At 37.5% G+C, this 23,689-nt stretch overlaps 1 protein-coding gene across 1 annotated transcript in view; it reads right to left on the reverse strand.

Moving 5' to 3' along the window:
* LOC103092745 (carcinoembryonic antigen-related cell adhesion molecule 5-like) overlaps positions 1 to 17,656 on the reverse strand; it is a 203,878-nt gene extending 186,222 nt beyond the window's left edge. The window contains exon 1 of the mRNA XM_056796419.1: positions 17,500 to 17,656. The gene's annotated coding sequence lies outside the window, so the exon portion shown is untranslated. The remainder of the gene's footprint in view (positions 1 to 17,499) is intronic.
* Positions 17,657 to 23,689: the final 6,033 nt, after the last annotated feature.

Raw genomic sequence — 23,689 nt, forward strand, 5'->3', positions numbered from 1 at the left:
GGGATGAACTCACCCATAAAATGTAGACGAATAGCAGAATGGATTAGAATCCAAAACCCTACCATATGTTGTCTTCAAGAAACACACATGAGGCGGGTAGATACTCACAAGGTCAGAATTAAAGGATGGAGTAAGAACTTCTGGGCCTCAACTGAGAGAAAGAAGGCAGGAGTTGTAATCATGATATCTGACAAAGCTAAAGCAAAAATAGACCTAATTAAAAGGGATAGGGAAGGTATCTATATTTTGTTAAATGGGACTTTAGATAATGAGGAAATATCACTAATCAACATGTATGCACCATATAGTATGGCACCCAAATTTCTAATGGAGAAAGTAGGAGAATTGAAGGAAGAAATAGACAGTAAAACCATATCAGTGGGAGATTTGAACCAACCACTATCAAATTTAGATAAATCAAATAAAAAAATAAATAAGAAAGAGGTAAAAGAAGTCAATGAAATCTTAGAAAAATTAGAGTTAATAGATATATGGATCAAAATAAATAGGGACAAAAAGGAATACACTTTCTCTCAGCACCACAAGGCACATTCACAAAGATTGACTAGGTCACAGAAACATGATATACAAATGCAGAAAAGCAGAAATAATAATAAATAATAAAGAAATAATAAATGCAGCCTTTTCAGATCACAGGGAAATAAAAATAATGGTCAGTAAGGGTACATGGAAAGCCAAATCAAAAATTAATTGGAAATTAAATAATATGATGCTCCAAAATCGGTTAGTTAGAGAAGAAATCATAGAAACAATTAATAATTTCATCGACGAAAATGACAATGGTGAGACATCCTTTCAAACCTCATGGAATGCAGCCAAAGCAGTAATTAGAGGTAAATTCATATTCCTGAGTGCATATATTAACAAACGATGGAGGGCAGAGATCAATGAATTGGAAATGCAAATTAAAAAACTTGAAAGTGAACGAATTAAAAACCCCCAGAAGAAAACCAAACTGGAGATCCTAAAAATTAAGGGAGAAATTAATAAAATCAAAATAATAAAATTAATAAAATCAAAAGTGATAGAACAATTAATCTAATAAATAAGCCTAGAAGTTGGTACTTTGAAAAAACAAATGAAATAGACAAAGTACTGGTCAATCTAATTAAAAAATGAAAGAAGAAAAGCAAATTAACAGCATCAAAGATGAAAAGGGGGACATCACCTCCAATGAAGAGGAAATTAAGGCAATCATTAAAATTACAATTAAAAAATCATTAAAATTACTTTGCCCAATTATATGGCAATAAATATACCAATCTAGGAGATATGAAAGAATATATACAAAAATATAAACTGCCTGGACTAACAGAAGAAGAAATAAAATTCTTAAATAATCCCATACCAGAAAATGAAATCCAACACACCATCAAAGAACTCCCTAAGAAAAATCCCCAGGGCTTGATGGATTCAAAAGTGAATTATATCAAACATTCAAAGAACAGTTAATCCCAATACTATACAAACTATTTGACATAATAAGCAAAGAAGGAGTTCTACCAAACTCCTTTTGTGACACAAATATGGTACTGATTCCAAAACCAGGCAGGTCAAAAAAAAAAGTGAAAGACCAATCTCCCTTATCAATATAGATGCAAAAATCTTAAATAGGATGCTATCAAAAAGACTCCAGCACGTGATCAGAAGGGTCATCCACCATGATCAAGTAGGATTTATACCAGGGATGCAGGGCTGTTTCAATATTAGGAAAACCATCCATATAATTGACCATATCAACAGACAAACAAACAAAAATCACATGATTATTTCAATACATGCAGAAAAAGCCTTTGATAAAAAAAAAAAAAACAAAACACTAGAAAGCATAGGAAGAGAAGGGTCGTTCCTAAAAATAATAAACAGTATATATCTAAAACCATCAGCTAATATCATCTGCAATGGGGATAAACTAGATGCATTCCCAATAAGATCAGGAGTGAAACAAGGATGCCCATTATCACCTCTACTATTTGACATTGTACTAGAAACACTAGAAGTAGCAATTAGAGAAGAAAAAGAAATTGAAGGCATTAAAATAGGCAAGGAGGAGACCAAGTTATTGCTCTTTGTGGATGACATGATGGACTACTTAAAGAATCCTAGAGATGCAAAGAAAAAGCTAATCGAAATAATCAACAACTTTAGCAAATCTGCAATCTGGCTCATCAACACAGAGAGAATGACTAAATATGCTAGCTGGTCTTTTTAAAGCAGTTTTCTCAATGTTACTTCCTGTCACTCTCCCACTTTAAGGAAACGACTTTTAATTTTCCTAGCACTGCCCAAGCGCTTGTGTGTGTGTGTGTGGGGGGGAGGTTTGGGGGGAAGGTGCAGTGATCTTTGGAGATGTGATATTACTTTAGTAAGTGACTTGCTTAACTCTCTTCCTTAGTGTCAAGCAGGAGGTACTTTAATTGCTTGATTTGTTTACTTAAAAATAGACAAGGGGAGAGTTAATCCTATCTTCACAAGAGTCTGATGCCTTAGCTATTCTGACCAATACAGTGATCTAAGACAATTCCAAGAGACTTATGATGAAGAAAAATACTCTCTACCTCCAGAGAAAGATCTGATGGCATCTGAATGTTGTACAAAGAATACTTTTTTCCATTTCTTTTTTATTACCATTTTGTTGTTGTTTCAAAGTGACTAACATGGAACTTTGTTTTACATAGTTTCTTATGTACACAGGACATCACATTTATTGCCTTTATTATGGGTGAGTAAGGGGCAGGAGGGTGGGAACACAAAATTTTTGTTAAAAGTAAAAAAATAAAGAATTAGGAGTTTTGGGAGGAGGTTTGAGATTTCCATTCGTTTGAGGTACTGGGAAAGATGGGAAAATAGGTTTTATCCACCTACTATCTTGCAAAAGGTATAGGGTCCTAAGTTTTTGTAGATATTCTTACTGGATGGGTATAGGCATTCCCCAGCAGAACAGAAAAAGACAGGATATAACAAAATCCCTTCTTAGGGAGGTAATTCCTAGGGTTGACCTTCCTAGATCAAATTATCTAAGTGATAATGATCTTGCCTTCATCTCCCAAATTATTCCCATGATAGCTAATGCTTTGGACATAGCCTATTACTTTCATTCCACTTGGCATCCTCAGTACTAAGGAAAGATAAATTCAGAACCAGACCCTGAAAAAGACCTTTGCCCAACTCTTTGAGGAAGAAAATATTGATTTGGTCCATGCACTCTCTCTTTGGCCCTCTGTAATTAAAATATAATCTTGAGCTCATTTTGGGCTGAGTCCCTTTGAAGTCCTTCATGGCAGACCTTTCCTCACCGCTGACTTCCTTTCGGACCCTGAAACATAGACTCTTACAAAGTTCTCTAAATACTTTGGGCCTATTATTAGAGAGGAAAACCTTCCTATGTGCTCACATTTCTTTGTTTTTTTTTTCTCAGATTTTTGTTCAGTCTCCTAAACTGGAAACAGTTCCATTATTCTTATATCCGTTATTGTGATTTGTGATCAGAGTTCTTTGATATTACTATTGCAGTTGTTTTTGGGGCTGTGAAATCTGTCATAAGAGACAACAGATTGATTCAATAAATGTTGTGTGGGTGATGACTGCTCCATCAACTGGCATTTCCCCCCATCTCTCTCTCCCTCTCCTTAGGCCATTCTATTCCCTGAATCACAACAATATTGAATATTACACAGGAAGCTTAGAAGGCACAAAGAGTAAATCCATGAAGCAAACTTTACCATTATCCTATTTTGAGAAATTGCCACAGCATCCATCACCCTGAGCAGAGAGCAACCATCAGTCTTGAAGCAAGATCCTTCACCAGTCAAAAGACGACAACTGGCTGAAGGCTCAGATAATGGTTAGTATTTGTAAATTAAGGGACATACACTGGTTTTTATAAATAATGCTATTGCACACTTAATAGAGTAGAGTATGGGGTAAATATGACTTTCACAGCACTGAGAAACTTGCTACATTGGCTTTGTTTTGGTGATCTGGAATGAAACCTGCAACATCTCAGAGGTCTGCTTGCATATACAGTGCAGTGCAGAGAACAAGAAGGACCAGATCATTTCAATTTGATTTCACAGTAAATGGTATCTGTGGTTATTGAGGACTTAGACATTGCAGATGGTTTCTGGGCATTGAAGTTCAGAGAAACATTGGATTCTTCAATCTGTCAGTTACAGAGTGGGATCAGTGGTAGACACATTGCACAGAGAAGGAAGGTATCATCCTCTGAGGCCCCTCAAACTTGGGGAATATGTCAAGACTGCAAACTACATTGTCTAACTTATATCTGAAGCCTAGATGTCCTCTAAGCTTCTTCCTGGCCAATGGCCATCCAGCCTATTCCTGAAGGCCTTCAGTAACAAGGAGTGCACTGCTCCTGAGAGAGCCCACCCAACTTTTAAATAATACTTGGCTTTCAAAGGAGATAGTCAACCAACCCTGTTTGACTCAGTTTTCTCGTCTGTAAAAGAAGCTGGAGAAGGGAATAACAAAGCACTTCAGTACTTTTGTCAAGAAACATCAAATAGGGTCATGAAGACACAGACATGTCTGAAATAACTGAACAACAAGTTTTCCTTTTCTGAAAGGGAAATTTTGTGATTCTGAATCATACTGTCTATCTCAGTCATATTCTCTTTTTGACTCCTCTTCTTTGGGTCATAGTCCTGGAGGGGGCAGGGACTGAGTCATTTTCTATATCTCTAGTCCAGAGCCTAGGAACCTTGTACTGAGCAAGAGCGTGATAAATATTGTGGAGTATAGATGAATGGCCTGTGTGGCCCACGTTTGTTAGATGAATGAATGAATGCACCTGTGGACTAATAAGAAGAGGATCAGTGATGTGGAGGTGGGGAATGGAGGAGGTTTGGTGTTAGTCCAGTACTACCTATCAGCCTCAGTTTCCTTACCACTCAAATGAAGGTAATGCTTGTGCTTTGGAACCCAATGAGATGCTATGTTGATTAGTAGACTTTAGAGTGCTGAGTATCTGTAAACTTGTAATTATTAAAATCTAATTTATCTTTGCCTAGGGGATTGCCCAGTTTGGGTCAATAGATGCCCATGGAGTAAGGGATAAAGCTGACCTCATTAGGTGAGCCATAAAATTGGGAATGATCTGGGAAAGCAGAGGGGCAGCAGTTAGAAACCAGCAGGGACAGAGCCAAAATGGCAGCATAGTAGCAGGAGCTTCTCTGAATCTCCTTCCAGCCAATCATTACAAAGCATCACAAAAGGATAGAAATCAGAACCAGAGGAATAAAGGGCCTCTCCTACTAGACACAGTATGAAAGGTAGGCAGTGAGTGAGGTTTCCTATACCTTAAGGGGGAGAAACTGGTCAAATAAAACCATTAGTTGACCAAGTCTGCCCCTCAACCACCTACTGAGCCATAGTTAAAGCCAGGGCCAGGGAAATCTCCAAATTCTTAGGGGCTGACTGAAAGCACCATAGACCTACCTCTGAGTGCTATACTTGGCCTTGGCATTGAGACTTAAAGCTGAATAACACTGTTTTGTTGTTCATCTCCCAAGCAATTATGATGGATATTGAAAACTGACTAAAAGTAAAATGATCCTCTCAGTAGATCAAGGGGTACTAACCTATAAATGGCTTTAGTCACATTAATCATATCTATCACAGTGTTGTAGAAACCTAGTAAATGATCACAGAATTCTTTGTCGTAGTAACATCAGATGAGTGTTTTTTAGGTTATTTGATAATATCCAATCAAATTGTAGAATATCACACATGTAGAGAATTGATTATATGTGTGTACCAAAAACCTATATAATAAATGTACCACGGTACTATGGCAGAGCACTCTCTGTGATGCCTGCATATGTGGGCTGAATGCACAGTGTGCCTCATCTCATTTATCAAACCATGATGCCACACTTGGGCAGAAAACCCTGGGTCCTCAGAGAGGCCACTGGACAAACATTTGGAAACAAAAATAGCTTATAAATTTATACTTGCTACAAGTGGGTTTTAATAGAAACAATAAGATGTCAGTGGTGAGCTCCTGAGGTTACTTTTCCATAGTGTTCAGAGCACCAGTATCTACTGTGGCTAGCAGAAGAATTTAGTCCTCTATGTGCTCATGAGCAAGTATCTGAAGAGACCATCAGTTTTTATTGTAGAATTTGTTTATAGATTTCCCATGTTCTCTTTTCCAATGAAGAAAACTGTTGGAGAACCTGTCTATTGCAAGGGAGACATCTACAAAAGGAGAAGATGGTCACTAAGGCATACATCAGAGTCACAGGACTTGAAAGACATGATAGACTGTGGGAAATAGGGTAAGCCACTTTTTCTTATTAAGATTTTGCCAAAGTGGAATGTCTGTCTTCTGGCTAATTGTCAATGTTTCTCTGTACACCAGGAGTATTCCAGAAGACAATTATTCCATCTTTAAGGCCTTGAAAGGTTTTCCACCATTGGAAGTGACAGACTCTCCTGGAAATAATGCCCTTTGTCCCTTCCTATGGCCAATGGCAGAATCACTCTGAGCAGAATGGAGAAATGAAAACGTTGTTTAGGAAACCCCAGATTTGCCTCTGTCTCATGGGGGCTTCTCCTCCAGGAATCCCTACACTGACCCTTGTCCCAGACTGAACAATAAGCCATCAAATACCCAGTAATCATTCTGAATAGAAGTCATAAAGATGCTCAAAGAAGACATTTAGGCAGTATTACCTTCTGTCCCCTTGTACTGTAACCTGAACTTTTCCCTTATTTCCCTCCTAGAATAATTAATTAGACCACAGAAGGAGCACCTGAGAATGGACAAAGGCAATGGTCTTGTATCCCTGTTGGGGGTTTCTAGGCCCCAGACTAGTGGACAATCTATCATATCAACAAATACTTTTTGGCTTCTGGTCAAGATGGCAGCTTAGAGGTAGCAAAAATCCAGAACTCCGTAAACCCTTCCTCACGAATCAAAAACACAGCACTTCCAGGTGACTGAAACCCAAATCTAACAAGAGGGCAGAGCTAGGGAATCCTCCACCAGAGCCCAACCTAAAAGGTACACCCCCCCGCAAAAGAACTCTAGAACATACAGGTTTAAGGGGAAGGAAGAAGGAAGGTCCCAGGACCCCTCCCCCACCTAAAGCACTGAGCCTCCAGCAGTGGCTGGAATCTCTAGGTTCTCAGGGGCACTAGTTTGGAGGAAGAATCTTAATGGCAAAGCTGTGCCAGGCTCAGGGCTATGAACACAGCCAGTGGGGAGACAGCTGGAAAAGAAGCTCAGAAAAGACAGCCCAATTGTAGCCAAGACACTCCATATTGGCTCCCCTTCCAAGGTTTTGGCCTCAGGGTACATCCAGCTCTGCATGAACAAGTCTGCCATGTCTTAATCTTATCAAACTTTCAGAGGGCAGGGAAGCTCCTGCTCCAATACCCCTCCCCCACAGACTGCTCTGAGAGCCTCTCTGACTGAGTTCCAAGGTGTAAAAGCAGAAATAAACTACAGGCAACAACTTTGACCACAGGACAAGAAGCCCAGCTCCTTCTCAGCTTCTGCTATCAGCTGAGGAATATCAGACTACCCAACAAAACAGCAGAACAGCCCAAACTCACAGATACTGCATAAAAAGAGAGGATTAAGACCACAGCAACTATAGAGGGGGAAAGGGGGGAAATATGAGTAAACAACAAAAAAAAGAAAACAGAAATTACAATTGACAGTTTCTATCCAGGCAATGAACAAAGAGCAAAAACAGAGCAGGATTAAGGGAGACCAAGCAAAAACACAGAAACTCCAGCGATTTGGACACAGGCTTTGGAATAAATCAAAATACAATTCAAAAAACAATTAAGAGAGGCTGAAGACAACTGGAAAAAGAACTCAAAAAAGCAAAATAAGTCATTTGGAAACAGAAAAGTGTGTCTTGAAAGCCAAAATTAATCAAATTGAAAATGAGGCAAAGGAGATAAAAGATGACTTCCAAAGAAAACAGATCAGAAGGAGGATGATCAAAAAGCCAGGAATGAAATTCAGTCTTTGAAAACTAGAATACAACAACTAGAAACAAGCGACATCACAAGGCAGAAGGAAACTATAAAGCAAAATCAAAAGAATGAAAAAATTGTGGAAAATATGAAACACCTCATCCACAAAACAGAAGATTTAGAAAACAGGGGCAGGAGAGACATCTTAAGAATCATTGGTCTACCAGAAGACCATGACAAAAGAAAAAACCTGGACATCATTTTAGACTTGTCTAAGAAAACTGCCACAACATTCTAGAGCAAGAGGGAAAAATGGAGATTGAAAGAATCCACAGATTGCCTAATGTACTTTATCTGCAACTTACAATATCCAGGAAAGTTATAGCCAAATTTAAGAACTACCAGTCCAAAGAAAAAAATATTACAAGCTCCTAAGAAGAAGTCATTCAGATACCATGAAACTACCGTGAGGATAACAGAGGATCTGGATGCATCTACAATGAAGGACTGAAAGGCATGGAATATGATATTCTGGAAAGCAAGGGAACTAGGTCTACAACCAAGAATCAACTACCCAGCAAAACTGACTATATTCTTGGAAGGGAAAGTATGGCCATTTAATAAAATAGAAGACTTCCAAGCATTCATGTAGGAAAGACCACACCTGAACAGAAAATGTGATGCCCAAACAGAGAACTCAAGAGAACCTCCAAAAGGTAATTAAGAAAGGGGAAGAAACAAAAAAAAATCTTTTTAAAGGACCCAATAAGTTAAAATGATTGGTATCCCTACAAGAATAAAGGATATAGGTAACTCTTAAAAATTGTTATTACCACCTGGGTAGCTAAAAGAACTATATTTAGAGGGATGTGACAGTGACAAACTACATAGGATGAAATGCCAAGACATAAATATGTATGTAGGTATATATATGCCATCAGCAAACATCATCTGCAATAAGGATAAACTAGAAACTTTTCCAATAAGATCAGAGGTGAAACAAGGATGCATACTATCACCACTATTATATAACATTGTACTAGAAACACTAGCTGTAGCAATTAGAAAAGAAAAATAAAATGAAGGTATTAAAATAGGCAAAGAGGAGAACAAGCTATCAGTCTTTGCAGATGATATGATAAAGTATCCTAGAGAATCAACTAAAAAGCTAGGATAAATAATCAACAACTTTAGCAAAGTTGCAGGATACAAAATAAACCCACATAAATCATCAGCATTTCTATATATTTCCAACACATCTCATCAGCAAGAGTTAGAAAGACAAATCCCATTTAAAATCACCCTAGACAATATAAAATACTTTAGAATCTATCTGCCATGAGATACACAGGAACTATATGAACACAACTACAAAACACTCTTCACACAATTAAAACTAGATCATAACGATTGGAAACACATTAACTACTAATGGGTAGGATGAGTTAACATAATAAAAATGACAATCCTACCCAGCCCAATTCATTTATTTAGTGCCATTCCCATTGAACTACCAAAGAACTTTTTTAGAGAAATAGGAAAAAAAAAAACATTACAAAATTCATTTGAAAGAATAAAAGATCAAGAATATCCAGGGAAATAATGAAAAAAAGCAAAGGAAGGTGGTTTCACAGTACCAGATCTCAAATTATACTCTAAATCAGTGGTCATCAAAACAATATGTTACAGGCTAAGAGACAGAAAGGAGAATCAGTGGAATAGACTTGGTGTAAGTGATCTCAGCAAGACAGTCTATGATACAGCTCAAAGATCACAACTCTTGAGACCAAAATCCACTATTTGATAAAAACTGCCAGGGAAATTAGAAGACAATATGGGAGAAATTAGCTTTGGATCAACACCACATACCCTATACGAAGCTAAACTCAGAATGGGTGAATGAATTGAATATAAAGAAGGAAACTATAAGTAAATTAGGTGAACATAGAATAGTATACAAGTTAGATCTTTGGGAAAAGACAGATTTTATTACCAAGCAAGAGTTAGAAAATATTGCAAAATGCAAAATAAATGATTTTGTTTATATTAAATTAAAAAGATTTTCTAGAAACAAAACCAATGTAACCAAAATTAGAAGGGAAATAACTGGGAAAAAGTCTTCATAACAAAAACCTCTGACAAAGGTCTAATTACTCAAATTTACAAAGAGTTAAATCAATTGTACAAATAATCAAGGCATTCCCCAATTGATAAATGGGCTAGGGGCATAGGTTATTTTCAGATAAAGAAATCAAGACTATTAATAAGCACATGAAAAAGTGCTTTAAATCTCATATTCTGAGAGATGCAAATCAAAACAACTCTGAGGTATCACCTCACACCTAGCAGATTGGCTAACATGATAGCAATGGAGAGTCATGAATCTTGGAGGGGATGTGGCAAAACTCAGACATTAATGCATTGCTGGTGGAGCTGTGAACTGATCCAACCATTCTGGAGGGCAATTTGGAACTATGCCCAAAGGGCATTAAAAGACTGCCTGCTCTTTGATCCAGCCACTGTACTGCTGGGTTTTTATCCCAAAGAGATAATAAGGAAAAAGATCTGTACAAGAATATTCATAGCCTCATTCTTAGTGGTAGCAAAAAATTTGAAAATGAGGGGATGCCCTCCAATTGGGGAATGTCTGAACAAATTGTGGTATATGTTGGTGATAGAATACTATTGTGATCAAAGGAATAATCAACCGGAGGAATTCCATGGGAACTGGAATGACCTCCAGGAATTGATGCAGAATTTGAGGAGCAGAAGAAGAACATTGTACACAGAGACTGATACACTGTGGTACAATCAAATGTAATGGACTTCTCCATTAGTTACAATGCAGTGATCCTGACCAACTCAGAGGGATCTATGAGGAAGAACACTATCCACATTCAGAGGAAAAACTGTTGGAGCAGAAACACAGAAGAAAAACAACTGCTTGATAATATATAATATGGGTTAATGGAGATATGATTGGGGATGTAGACTACAAATTATGATCCTAGTGTAAACATCAACAACATGAAAAATTATTTTGTCTAAAGACATGTAAAACCTAGTGGAATTTGGTGTCATTTATGGGAAGGCATGTGAATCTTGAAATTTCTCAGACTTGTGAATGTTAAAAAATTCCCCACTGGGGAATTCTCCATTGGGACAATTCCCTATTAGGGACCATTCCCCATCTAAAATGTGAGAACTCTACTTGGATCAGAAATGGGAGGACCTCTACTCCACCCGTACTTAGGACTGCTTTAGGGGAGAAAACTCCTTGCTAAACAATGAAAGTACTTAAACCCATACTTATAATGAGACAAAAAGTTTCTTTAAGCCATGCCTATTTTTAGAATTTATACAATAGGGTGCTAAGTACCTATAAAGGTCAGGCAAGTTGTAAATTTACAAGGAGCAAAGAGGTGAAAACTTATTCAGAAGTTTTTTCTGGTTCAAACTTACTAAAGGGATTAGTCGACTCAGCTGTGAATTCAGAATGGGCTGTCCTTTGGAAAACATCTACTGTGATTGGTAGATGTAAGAATTTAGGGGAGGTGACAAAGGAAAAAATTCCCTATATAAGGAAAAGAAAAAGTCTCTTAAAAGGTCAGCTGGGAAAGGCTGAATTGAAGGAGTCAGCTGGGAAAGGCTGCCTTGAAGGGTCTCTCTCAAGACTCTCTCGGGGACATTTCAGATTAAGGATTGAGCTGGTGAAGGCAGCTGAGATGATGCTGGCCTGGTGTCACTAGAATCCTTGATTGGATGGTGAGTGATTAAGGACTGACTGATCTCTCTCTCTTAAGACTCAGGTCTAGGCCATGTTGGCTTAAGGCCCTTCATACTTATTCCTTTCTTACTCTTTCTCTCTTTCTTTTAATTCCTCATTGTATTATTAATTAAAATCTTTATAAAACCGAATTGACTTGGGTATATTCATAATTGGGAATATTTCCCTGGTGACCACCTTATATTTGATTTAAAACAAGACACTGTAGTGAAAACATATTTTCTGCAGTCACAATCTTATATCTACTACAATTTAAGTCTTCCACTATTTTAATCACTATAGTTTACAACCTCAACCATTTTAACTCTTACAGTTTATGGCATCCACTCTTTTAAATGCCACAGTTTATGGCAGACAACTATTTTAACTATTACAGGCAAGGGAAAGAATATGATTCTTGTAACTGAGGAATAATGTTCTATATTGACTAATTAAATAAAACTTTTTTAAAAAGTAAATTAAAATCCTTTTTGGGGTGGGAGGAGGGTCCCTGAAGATTTTCACCTTGTGGTCCATCTGATTTATGCCTTGGACTTTTTGGACCACAGGACAGAACCTCAACTTGTTCCCCAATAATTTCTACCTTATCATATTCCATCCACTGTGCCAGCTTGCTGAGCTCCTTCTGGATCCCAGCTATTCCATGCATATAGTCATTGTCTTCTCAGCTTCTTACCCCTTTCCTTTTCCACTTTTTTCTTTCTCAAGTTTCAAAATTATGCTTTCTGCCTGTCTGTATAATCAATAGAATAATAATAATTACTGTTTACTGAACTTTTCACATATATAATCTCATTGGATCCAAATCCTTGATAAGAAGATGGAATAAAACAAAGGCAAGAGCAGAATCCTATTGTTGAAGGAGAGCTTTGAGGTAAAATGCTGGTTCTTTTCAGGATACCCTTTTTTTTTCAAGACTCCAAAAGTTTGCTTATATATAAAAAGAGAAAATTATTCATTCGGAAGTCATGTTGAAAGGCCAGGTGATGGGGTCCAGGTGGAACCCTGCCTCCTGGAGCAGATGGGGTTTGGGGATTTTACACCCTTTTGACAACAGTACCTACATGACTAGAGAAAGGATGATGATGGTCTGTTACTGGGTCTCTGGAACCTGAGATCAGTCATGTGGTTATGGCCTATGCCACCAAGTCAAAAGGGGGTGAACTGTTCAGCTTAGAGGGCAATCATATATCAGGGATATAAAGTAGATGTTTATCAATTTATGGGAGGTGCCTATCTTTGCTCATCAAGAATGAAGAGAGAGGCCAGAGGGCCTCAAAGTCACCTTTCCTAGCACTGCAGAAATAGAAGGAAAAATTATTCTTACATGTACTCTCTGAGTTGGCCCACCATCTGGGGTTAGGGCATCTAGGAGAAGCCTATACCCCCGTATCGCTGTGGCTGATACTAGTCACCTTTCTCCCATTAATCCCATTATAGAATTTCATATTTGGAGAAGACCTCTGGGGCTCTCTAGATCTCGACTGCTCAGGAATGCCTATCCCATATTATCCTAACAAGTGGCTATTTCAACTTGATTAGAAGTACTCTAATGAAGGGTCACCTACTTGCCGCCACAGTAATCCATTACCTTTTAGGAAACTAATTGTTAGGAAGGCTTTATGTCTAGCCTACATCTACCTCTCTGTATCTTCCATCCACTGATCCTAGTTCTCGGACCAAGAAAAACAAGTCTCATCTCTCTTCTAGGGGGCAGCTCTATCACTATTTGGAGACACTTATCATTTCCACACGCTGACCCCTGTCACAGATACTCTTCTAGTGGAAAATCCTAGCCCTACATTCTAGCCCATAAAGAACTTTGTGGGTCCTAGCCTTGTAATGTGTTGTATTAGTCACAGCTCCATGGTAAGGATGATTCAGCAGTTATATTTGCATCTTCACTCATGTAATACATCCTTTCTGCCATGGAAGAAGTCTAGGGATGGGGAGCTCACTGCTTACACAGGGCATTTGGGGACAGTTCAGAAGTTCTTCAGGAGAGTGAGCTAGAGGCTACCTTCCTCTGACTTACACTCATTCCTGGTTATGTATAATGTCTTGTATATGGCAGGTGTGGGAGAAATGTTTGTCAAATGGAAAGTTCTAGAACTGACAGATCAGTCACTACTATCATTTTGGATATGCCATTGAAAGATGTTCAGTGAAGCTCAGATTTATAAGTAACCTCACGAGGCAGAGGGTCCAAGTGACACATGAGCAGGATCCTTTCTCCAGTCTGCTTTTTCTCTCTCAAACTTTTCTTGATGCCCACATTCATTAGGTGAAAAATAAATGAAATTGGAGGCCTTTTTGGTGGCCATATTTGGGACACAAAAACATAAAAAAAGAAAAGTTATTCACAAATAAAACAGATAAGGTCAAACTAAAGAACATCCCCCTCTCCAGAAAATCCATTCAGAATATATCTTAAAAGTTATGCATACCCTGCCTGCTCTGCTTATGACATGGAAACTGCTTTAACAATCACTAGAATATTCTTTTGTAAGTGTCACATTCATGTTGAAGAAACTTTATACATGACAGCATTGTTCAACATAAAATCTACAGGGCCTGGAGCTTACTGTGGCCATGAACAGATAGAAGGGTCTGTCTCCTCAACTGTTGCTGGCCCAGTTTTCCTTTCCCTCAAGTCCAATATGCACCAGTTTTCACAGGTGCTTAGTCAGGGAGCCTAACCAATGAAGAGGTGGATCATCAAATATCTTTTCTGCTTTTAAACTCCTCTGCATAACCAGGGCCTTGTTTCTGTGCTCCTTCTGTGGAAAAATCTGTCATGTAGTTCATTGAGCAATAATGTGCTGCTTTGGGTTTATCACTTGCATGAGGCCTCTCAAAAGGTCATTGGAAGCTCACTTTCCCCGGACACCCCAGAGATTCCTCAGTGGGACCCACGTGCCTGAGGAAGATGAGGAGGAGGAAGAAGAGGAAAGTGCTGCCTTTCTAGAGCCCTTCTGGACAAGTATCCATCATCCTTTGTTCAAATACTCTTGGGAGTGGGGAAAGCACTCTCTCCCAAAGCTGCTTCTTCCTCAGAGACTGATTATGTCCTCTCTAACCCTTCTCTTTTCCAGTTCTTTCAACCAAACACAATCTGCATTCCAATCCTCTAATAACACTGTTGACCTTCCTCTGGTCACACTATGGAGAGCCCATTCCAAAATATGATACCTAGAACCAGTGTTCCTGATGGATTTTGACTTGTACCCTCTGTCCTGGGCACTGCAAAAATGAAACTACAAAACACTTTCCACACAATTAAAACTAGATCTAAATAATGGGAAAAACATTCGATCTTCCATGGGTAGGGTGAGCTAATATAATTAAAATGACCAGCCTACCCAAATGAATTTACTTATTAAGTGCCATACCTATCAAATTACCAAGAAACTTTCTTACTGAATTACAAAAAAATAATAATAAAGTTCATTTTGAAGAACAAAATATCTAGAATGTCAATGGAACTAATGAAAAATAAAGTGAAAGATGGAGGGCTAGTAGTACCTGCACTATAAAGCAGTGGTCATCAAAATAATATTGTACTGGCTAAGAGACAGAAGGGAGGATCAGTAGAATAGACTTGGGGTAAATGAACTCAGAAAGACAATCTATGATAAACCCAAAGATCTCAGCTTCTGGGACAAAAAGCCACTATTTGATAAAAACTGCTGGCAAAATTTGAAGACAGTATGGGAGAGATTAGTTTTCAGTCAACATCTCACATCATACACCAAGAAAAATTCAGACTGGTTGAATGACTTAAATATAAGGAGGGAATAGAATATTATACCTGTCATCCCTGGGAAAGGAAAACTTTAAGACCAAATAAGAGAGAGCATTACAAAATATTAAATGAATAACTTTGATTACACTAAATTAAAAAGGTTTTGTACAAACAAAACCAATGTAACAAGGGAAGCAACAAATTGGGGGAAAACCTTTATAACAGAAACCTTTGATGAAGGTCAAATTTCTAAAATTTGTAAGGAGCTAAATCAATTGTACAAAAAATCAAGCCATTCTCCAATTGATACATAGGCCAAATAATTTTACAAATATGCATCAATAAAAGAAAGGAAGAAGTCTCTATGGGCCAAATGGAATTAATCCCCCTGGGTGAAAGGAGGTATAGGATTTAGGTCTTCGTGAGGGAAGATGACAAGAGGGATTTTAATACTCACTCCTCCCTAAGTGGCTTTGAGAAAAGGCCCTTCAGATTTGGTGTGGGATCAAGTATTGGAAATGAAATCTTGACTATGTACTCATATTTATTTTCTCTCAGGTTTTGGTTTAGTCTCCTAATACCGTAAACATTTCACAGGGATCTTTGGTGTTATTATTGCAGTTGTTTTGGGGGCTGTGAACTGTGCCATAGGAGACAGCTGACTGAATCAATAAATCTGTGGGTTCTGACTTTCCATGGACAGGCCTTTCCCCCATCTCTCTCCCTCTCCATAGGCCTCCCTATTCTCTTCAGCACAACAATATTGAAGAATATTATGTAAACATAAGCAACAGCGTGTCTGACAGGATTGACTCCAATTTTGAGAAAAGCTCTATTGTGAGGTAAATGCTATCAAAAACCATTGAATGTTACAAAGAAAGCTTAGAAGGCATGAAGAGTAAATCCATGAAGCAAACTTCATCATCACCTTACTTTGAGAAATTGCCACAGCAGCCATCACCCTGAACAGTGAGCAGCCAGCAACCTTGAAAGACGCTCTACCAGCCAAAAAATGACAACTGTCTGAAGGTTCAGATGATGGCTAGCATTTTTAAATTAAGGTACACACATTGGTTTTTAGATATAATGCTATTGCACCCTTAATAGATTAGAATATGGTTTAAATATGTCACAGCACTGGGAAACTTGCTAAATTGACTTTCTTTTGGCAATCTGGAACCAAACCTGCAACATCTCAGAGGTCTGCTTGCACATACATGTGCAGTGCAGAGAACGAGAAGGACTGAGTCATTTCTTTTAGATTTCAGAGTAAATGATGTCTGCAGTCATTGAGGATTTAGACATGGCAGATGGTTTCTGGGCATTGAAGTTCAGAGAAACATTGGGTTCTTCTTCAATCTGCCAGGTGCAGAGTGGGATCAGTGGAGGGTACATTGCACAGAGAAGGAAGATATCATCCTCTGAGGCCCCTCCAACTTGGGGAATATGTAAAGACTCTCAAGGCTGCAAAAAACTACATCTATTCTAACTGATATCTGAAGCCTAGATGTCCTCTAAGCTTCTCCCTGGCCAATGGCCACCCAGCCTATTCCTGAAGACCTTCCATAATAAGGAGCTCAATACTCTTGAGAAAGCCCACTCAACTTTTGAATAATTCTTGGTTTTCAAAGGAGGTAGTTAATCAACCATGTTTGGCTCAGTTTTATCATCTGTAAAATAAGCTGGAGAATAGAAACCACTTCAGTACTTTTGTCAAGAAACACCAAATAGGGTCATAAAGACACAGACCCATCTGAAATAACTGAACAACAAGTTTTCCTTCTCTGAAAGTGAAATTTTGTGATTCTGTCTCAGTCATCTTCTCCCTTTGGCTCCTCTAGTTTGGGACATATTCCTTGTATTAGAGGGTTGGTTTGGGTATAATGGAGGAAAAGTAGATGATAAATGTCCAGAAGGTAGGAGGAGGGTGAGATGGATTCCCCCCTTCAGTCCTCCTCAAACATGTCTCCCCACTAACCCTTCCTTTACTCACCTCTAATAACTGATTTTAATGGGCGAACCTCTTCCCTTGGGGAAAGAGAGAAAAATCAGCTTTCTCCCTCTTCCAATATGACAAAGGAGACAATTTAGGATAACTGACAACTTCATTCTAACAAAATGTGGTTAGTATGACAGCAGACATTTCCAACTGTTAACTGTCAACAGTTAGAGCCCTTGGGTAGAGTAGCCATGGTCAATAAACATCTATAAAAAAATAAGAACTTAGTATCTGACATATTAATAACTAAGTGAGGCAAGTGAAGTAGAAACAACAGAATGGATTTTGTGGAAAAGATGTTGCAGTTGTTTATTCTGGGCAACTTTAATGGGAGTTTTGATGGTGTTACTGTGGTAAACATAACACATAACATAAACATATCTGGGTCTACCTATTAGACCCAGATACCTTTGGATATATCCTTTCTCTAGAACACTCTCCCTCAAGTATATGTAATTTTCATGGCAATGGTTCAGACATTAAATTACATCCAAGTTGGAGCTGGTATCATGAAGAAGAAAGCTGACAATAGATTGGAGGCATTATTTGAACAGATACCCATTATAACTGAAATTCGTCAGAAATATATGATTAAAACCAAGAAAACATGGAGGGGGCAGGGACTGAGTCATTTTTCTGTATCTCTACTCCAAAGCCTATGTACCTTCTACTGAGCAAGTGGGTGATAAATATTGTGGGATAGAGGTGAAAGACCTGTGGGTCCCAGGACAGTTAGATGAGCACCCTTTTAATGAATGAATGAATGAATGTAACTGTGGACTAATAAGAAGAGGATCAGTGATGTGGGAGATGGGGAATGGGGGAGGCTTGGTGTTAGTCCAGTGCTATGTAGCCTCAGTTTCCTTACCATTCCTTACCATTCAATGAAAATAATGCTTATGCTTTGGAACCCAATGAGATGCTATATTGCTTAGTAGACTTTAAAGTGCTGGGTATCTGGAAACTCTTGTAATTAGTATCATCTCATTTCTCTGTGCCTAGAAGATTACTCAGTTTGGGCCAATATATTCCCAGGAGTAAAGAATAAAGCTGACCTCATTAGGTGAGCCATCATGACCTGGGGAAGCAGAGGGGCAGCAGTTAGAAACCAAGATATAAGCATCATAGCAGGAGCTGCTCTGAATCTCCTTCCAACCAATCATTACAAAGACTGATCAAAGCTACTACCTCACTGCAGAAAGCATTGCTTTGATGACAAAAAGGGTTAAGTATGGAGGGAGGGAAGCAAGCTTATCCTTTGGGGGTTTTCCCAAACAGAGCCTGGTTTTTGGAATTGAGCTATGAGTTCCTGACACTAAAACCTGGTGTAACCCAAATCTCCAGTTTCTAGCCCTTTAAAGAAGGGTATCTTGCTCCTGGGAGTCTGTTATTTTATTTTTCTTTTTTTAAGGCCCTTTCTGAGCCCCCACATGCCTTCAGCAATTAGCATTAGTGGGAGGTGGGGTATTGGGGAGAGCAGCAATAAGATCTCTAAAGCTGCTCCCTTAACTTTGAGAAGCATTTCAGGGCCTAATAAGGGAAAAACCCAAGGAGGAGATCCTGCTTACAGCCTGCACTCTTCAGAGCAATACTTGGCAACTGAGGATGGTGCTGGAGAGAGTGGCCCACATTGTAAAAGTGCAGCTTCCCACCTATCTAAAACAGCACCAAGTCCCAGAGAGCATTACTGGCTTCACACAACTCACAGTTTCACAATGGCTTCATTTAGGACCTTTCCTGGGTGTATTTACACTGCTATGATGCCTCACGATTTGTTGAGTCCTCCCCAAGTAAGAACAACAGAAAGATAGCTTGGTTAATCTCAAGAATCATTACAGCTCTCCGGTAATGTGGGGACTCACAGACAGTTTGAATTTACCTTCTAGGCAAGAGGAGTGGTTTCAGAACAGGTTAAGTTAGGAGAAGCAAAGGGCCGCCATGGGACACAGTGAACTAAAAGAAAGCAAGCTATTCACTGAAATAATTAAACACAGTTTTCAGAAAAGGGGAGCAAAGGAGAGAAAAGCAAGCAAATCACAGCTGACTAAGTTCTTGGAGTTTATTCAAAATTGCAGTCTGTGGTTCCCCAATGTAAGAATGGTAAATTTAGACAAAGAAGAAAAAGTTAGCCCAGAATCAAAATCTGATAACATCCCCGTGGGCTAGACAACCACCAGTAAACCCCTTCCCCCACTTGAGGGAAGGAGGAATGAATGGACTCGGAATAAGGGGTCCCCCTCCTCCTCCACGACCCCCAGATCTTCAGCTTTAGCAGAGAAAAGCCCATTTTTCAACCCCTTGTTGAAAACTGCCTTTTCAAATAAGGCTTGTGGAGCCAAAAACTTTTTTCACCTCTCACAGTTTTAAAGGGATAGTACCTTGGAAACAGCAAGATGGATTTTTTTATTCTTTCTTCTTCCTTTTTCTTTCTTCCTCAAGATCTTGAGTAAACACCTTAACTCTTAAAAGCATGCTTCCCTAGTATGTGTTTAATGTTTGTTATGTGCGATTCAATTTATGTGTCTGCATCATAAGTTTTGTGTTTGTTTCCTTAATTGGTCATTTACAAAAATTGCTTCAAAAGTCCTCTGCTGAAAAGAGGTAATTTATGTTCCATAAATCTTGCCTCCTTTTGTTTTGGAAAGAGCCCATCCAGAAAAAAAAGAGGGAAAAATGATTTGGAATACACAAAGGGAACTTTTATTCCCAAAATTGGCTATTCTCTTAGGTTTGAGGTTACAGATCTATATAGGCAACTTTGGAAAACTGCTAATTAGTCTGAAAATGTACTGTGATAAGTGGAATTTTATGGTGATGATTGTGTCTCAGTTAGAAGTGATATATGTTAGCTAAATTCAATTCTGTTCAAGCCAGAGGTCTGTTTATCAACACTAGAACCAATAAGAGATAGTGATCGCAATAAGTTCAGAACTGGTTGAAAGTAATTAATAGACAGCTTGACACCAAGAGGAATTTTTCCTTTTTAAAAGGCAAAAAAAAACATACTGGATGCTTAGTAAAACGTAAGATGTTTATGTGTAAAATTCAGTCAGACAACAGTTATAGTGGAGAACTTTTTCTAAGAATTAAATGTTGGATTTCAAAAATGAGTGTCATTCAAAGACAGCAAAAGTAATTGCATGTTAGCATTGAGATTGTAGAAGTTCAGAATTGGTAATTAGCATAAGTGAATTTGTATAGTTGTTAAGTATGTGATGTATGGCTAAGATTGGAAGTTTTAAACAATGTTATTCTTGATAGGGAATATATGTGCTATGATTAAGAAGAAACATATCTATTTAAATATAATTTCTTATAATGTCATAATAGATGTACACAAAATATGTATGAATTTGTGCTGTGAAGAAATTTAATTTTTATTCAGATTGTGTTTAGTGCAATTGGCAAAGGAAATTTGACCAGTCCAGAAGTCAAATAAGATTCATTATTAGGCTATTAAATTTAGGTAAAAGGTAGTCGCCTCTCCCCTATTTATAGTAAGAGTAATAGAAACAAAAACTGAAGGTTTTATTCTGCTTGAGAAGAAGTTTGAAAGGAAAACTAGAATATTAAGGAAATGTTAGGGACTTTAAACAAAGTGAATTTGGAAGTTGTTAAGTTTTTAATTAATATATTGGGAGTGATTTAATGTCAAGGTTTTAAAAATGTGTAACTAAAGTGTTAAAAAAAGGATTCGAAAGAAAGGAAAGATCTTCTCAGACTACAAGGGCAGTCAAGCGTCTACTGTCTTGGAAACAATCCAAAAGTAATTTATCCCCTTTTTTAGATACAGGAAGGAGAACAAAAGTGCTTGTAAATATTTTACATTTATATTAAGGGATCAATACAACAAAAATGTTTTAAAAATATAAAAGTTTTCAGCTACCTTATCTAAATTTTAGAGATAAAATTTGAAAAACCTGAGAGGTTAGCTAATAGCTGAAATAAATCTTGATCTGATAATAAGACATATTACAACTAAGGCTTAAAGAAATAACAGGAATTTTAAGAGTTTATTTGAGTATGCCTAAATATTATAATTTCTATAAACTACTATTAAGTGAAAATATGACCTTTTTCTAGAAGCAAACAGGAATAAAAAGGGTTTTTTTTTTTAATTGAAACTGCACAATTTGGCTATGTGATTCAATTGCAAAAGTCTAAACTATAAATCCAGAATCCTAAAGAAGCTCAGGTTAGAGAACATGCCTTCCTTTTAATAACAATTGATATATTACAGTTAGTTAAACAAAAATAAAAATGCAATGATTTATGAATAATTGAATTAACTGCTTAAAATGCTAATGTAAATATGTTAGAATTGAAAGACTTGTGGTTCAAATGGTTAAGGTAAACTTTTGAGAAAATATATAGATTACTTTTTATATATCAACATGTCAATTTTTTTCTGTAAATGCTTCTGTATGAACCATAATACATTCATTATATAAATTTAAGGTCACATTTTGAAAAGTTAAGTATATTAACCCCTCAAAGGAATTGTTTAGAATTGCTAGGATACAAACTTGATGACTCATTTTGAGTCCTTGCTACCCCTCCCTTCTTTCTCTCCACATCTAGAGTTAAGTAATCATTCACTAGCTGGAAAACAGAAGCAGTTTTTGATTACAAATAAGTTCGTCGATTATTGGAAAAGGGATTCCATTACCCACATACATGTATGGGAATCCACATATAATGTTAAAAACAATAATCCTATGACTTTAAATTAATACTATTAAAGGTTTTATTTTAATTTTTGAGTAAACCTGTTTCATCACACTCACCCCCCCCTTTTCTCCTGTTACAGCAGGTTTACCTGTTACCCCTCCCTCTTCCTACTACAGTAAAGAGAATTCTTAGAGAGAACACTAAAAATTTCTATTATACTAACTTTAAATAGACTTTAAGATAGGATAGGATAGTTTCTCATCACTATAATGACATGCATATAAATAAAGCTTCTATGTAGCAAAGTTAGTGAGAACCTTACATTTATTTGAGGTAAATATTTTAACAATTGCTAGGTTATGTAAACATGCAAGCAACCTGTTTCCAAATTATGACAATGATTGGAATTGGAGTATTATTGATAATGGGTAGATTTTTTGTTCCTAAAAAAATTAATAATAATAATAACCATGTCCAATATATCTTGCTTTTATTGGTTTTACTGTTTAGTCAATGCATATATATTTTTAAACAAAATCTTTTCCCCTTGCATTACTGATATTCTTATTGACCTCTAATTAAATGTTACAAATATAATTTAATTATTTATAAGGGAAAGGTAATCAAAAAATTTAAATAAAAGGTTATGACCTCAGGAATTTTTATATCTCCTGAAGTAAAAGAATTTATTTCACAATATGTTAGTTCCACCAAAACTGATCTTAATAAAAGGACTTATCCAAAGCAACATGGACCACATAGATCAGTGAGTCCACAGAAACAAGATCCATGAAGAATAAAAGGAAATTCAGCTAAAATTTCATCAATATTACTAAATGCTATTTGGAATACATGTTAAATCCCGCCCATCTGTGTGTCATTGGATAACTTTTCTAATCAATTTTTACTTCTACCTATACTACTGAAGCAGTATGCTCTCTGCATCTCCCAAACTTTCAAAACAGATAATAGCCCAATACATGCATCCAAAGCTCTTGCTAATTTGAAATTAATCTAAAAAAAAAGACAAAAGGTCATTTGAAAAAGTATCATTATTAATCATTGGTAGTTCCAGCCCTCTTTTGGGAGCAAGGATCTGTTTGTGTTTTCCCCCAGGTACACTCATACACACTTGGATTCCAGAGGGATTCACCCATTCCTGCCATGACTCCCATCCCAACAAGCCTGGGAGAATGCAGATACAGAGAATGTGCTAAAACAACAAGATGTTCTACCAGCTTGGGGACAAATTGGGACACTTGCAGCCCAAGCAAAACAAAGAATGGACAAGCAACAATTTACACCTCCTGATTGTAATAATGCCTTAATTCTTGCCAGGTTCGCCATTTTATCTGCACCCCCTGGTATTGCTGTCATTGAAAGCCCCTTATCTCCCATTACTAATTTTTCTTTGTGGAAATTCATTGCTTCTCTCTCCCCCTGCTATATTACTGTGCCCCAGTGACAAGAAAAGTTCCAAACCCATTCAAATCTATGTACTGATTGTACAATG

This window comes from Monodelphis domestica, chromosome 4 (genome assembly GCF_027887165.1).
Source record: "Monodelphis domestica isolate mMonDom1 chromosome 4, mMonDom1.pri, whole genome shotgun sequence".
In the NCBI taxonomy this organism is placed as follows: Eukaryota; Metazoa; Chordata; class Mammalia; order Didelphimorphia; family Didelphidae; genus Monodelphis; species Monodelphis domestica.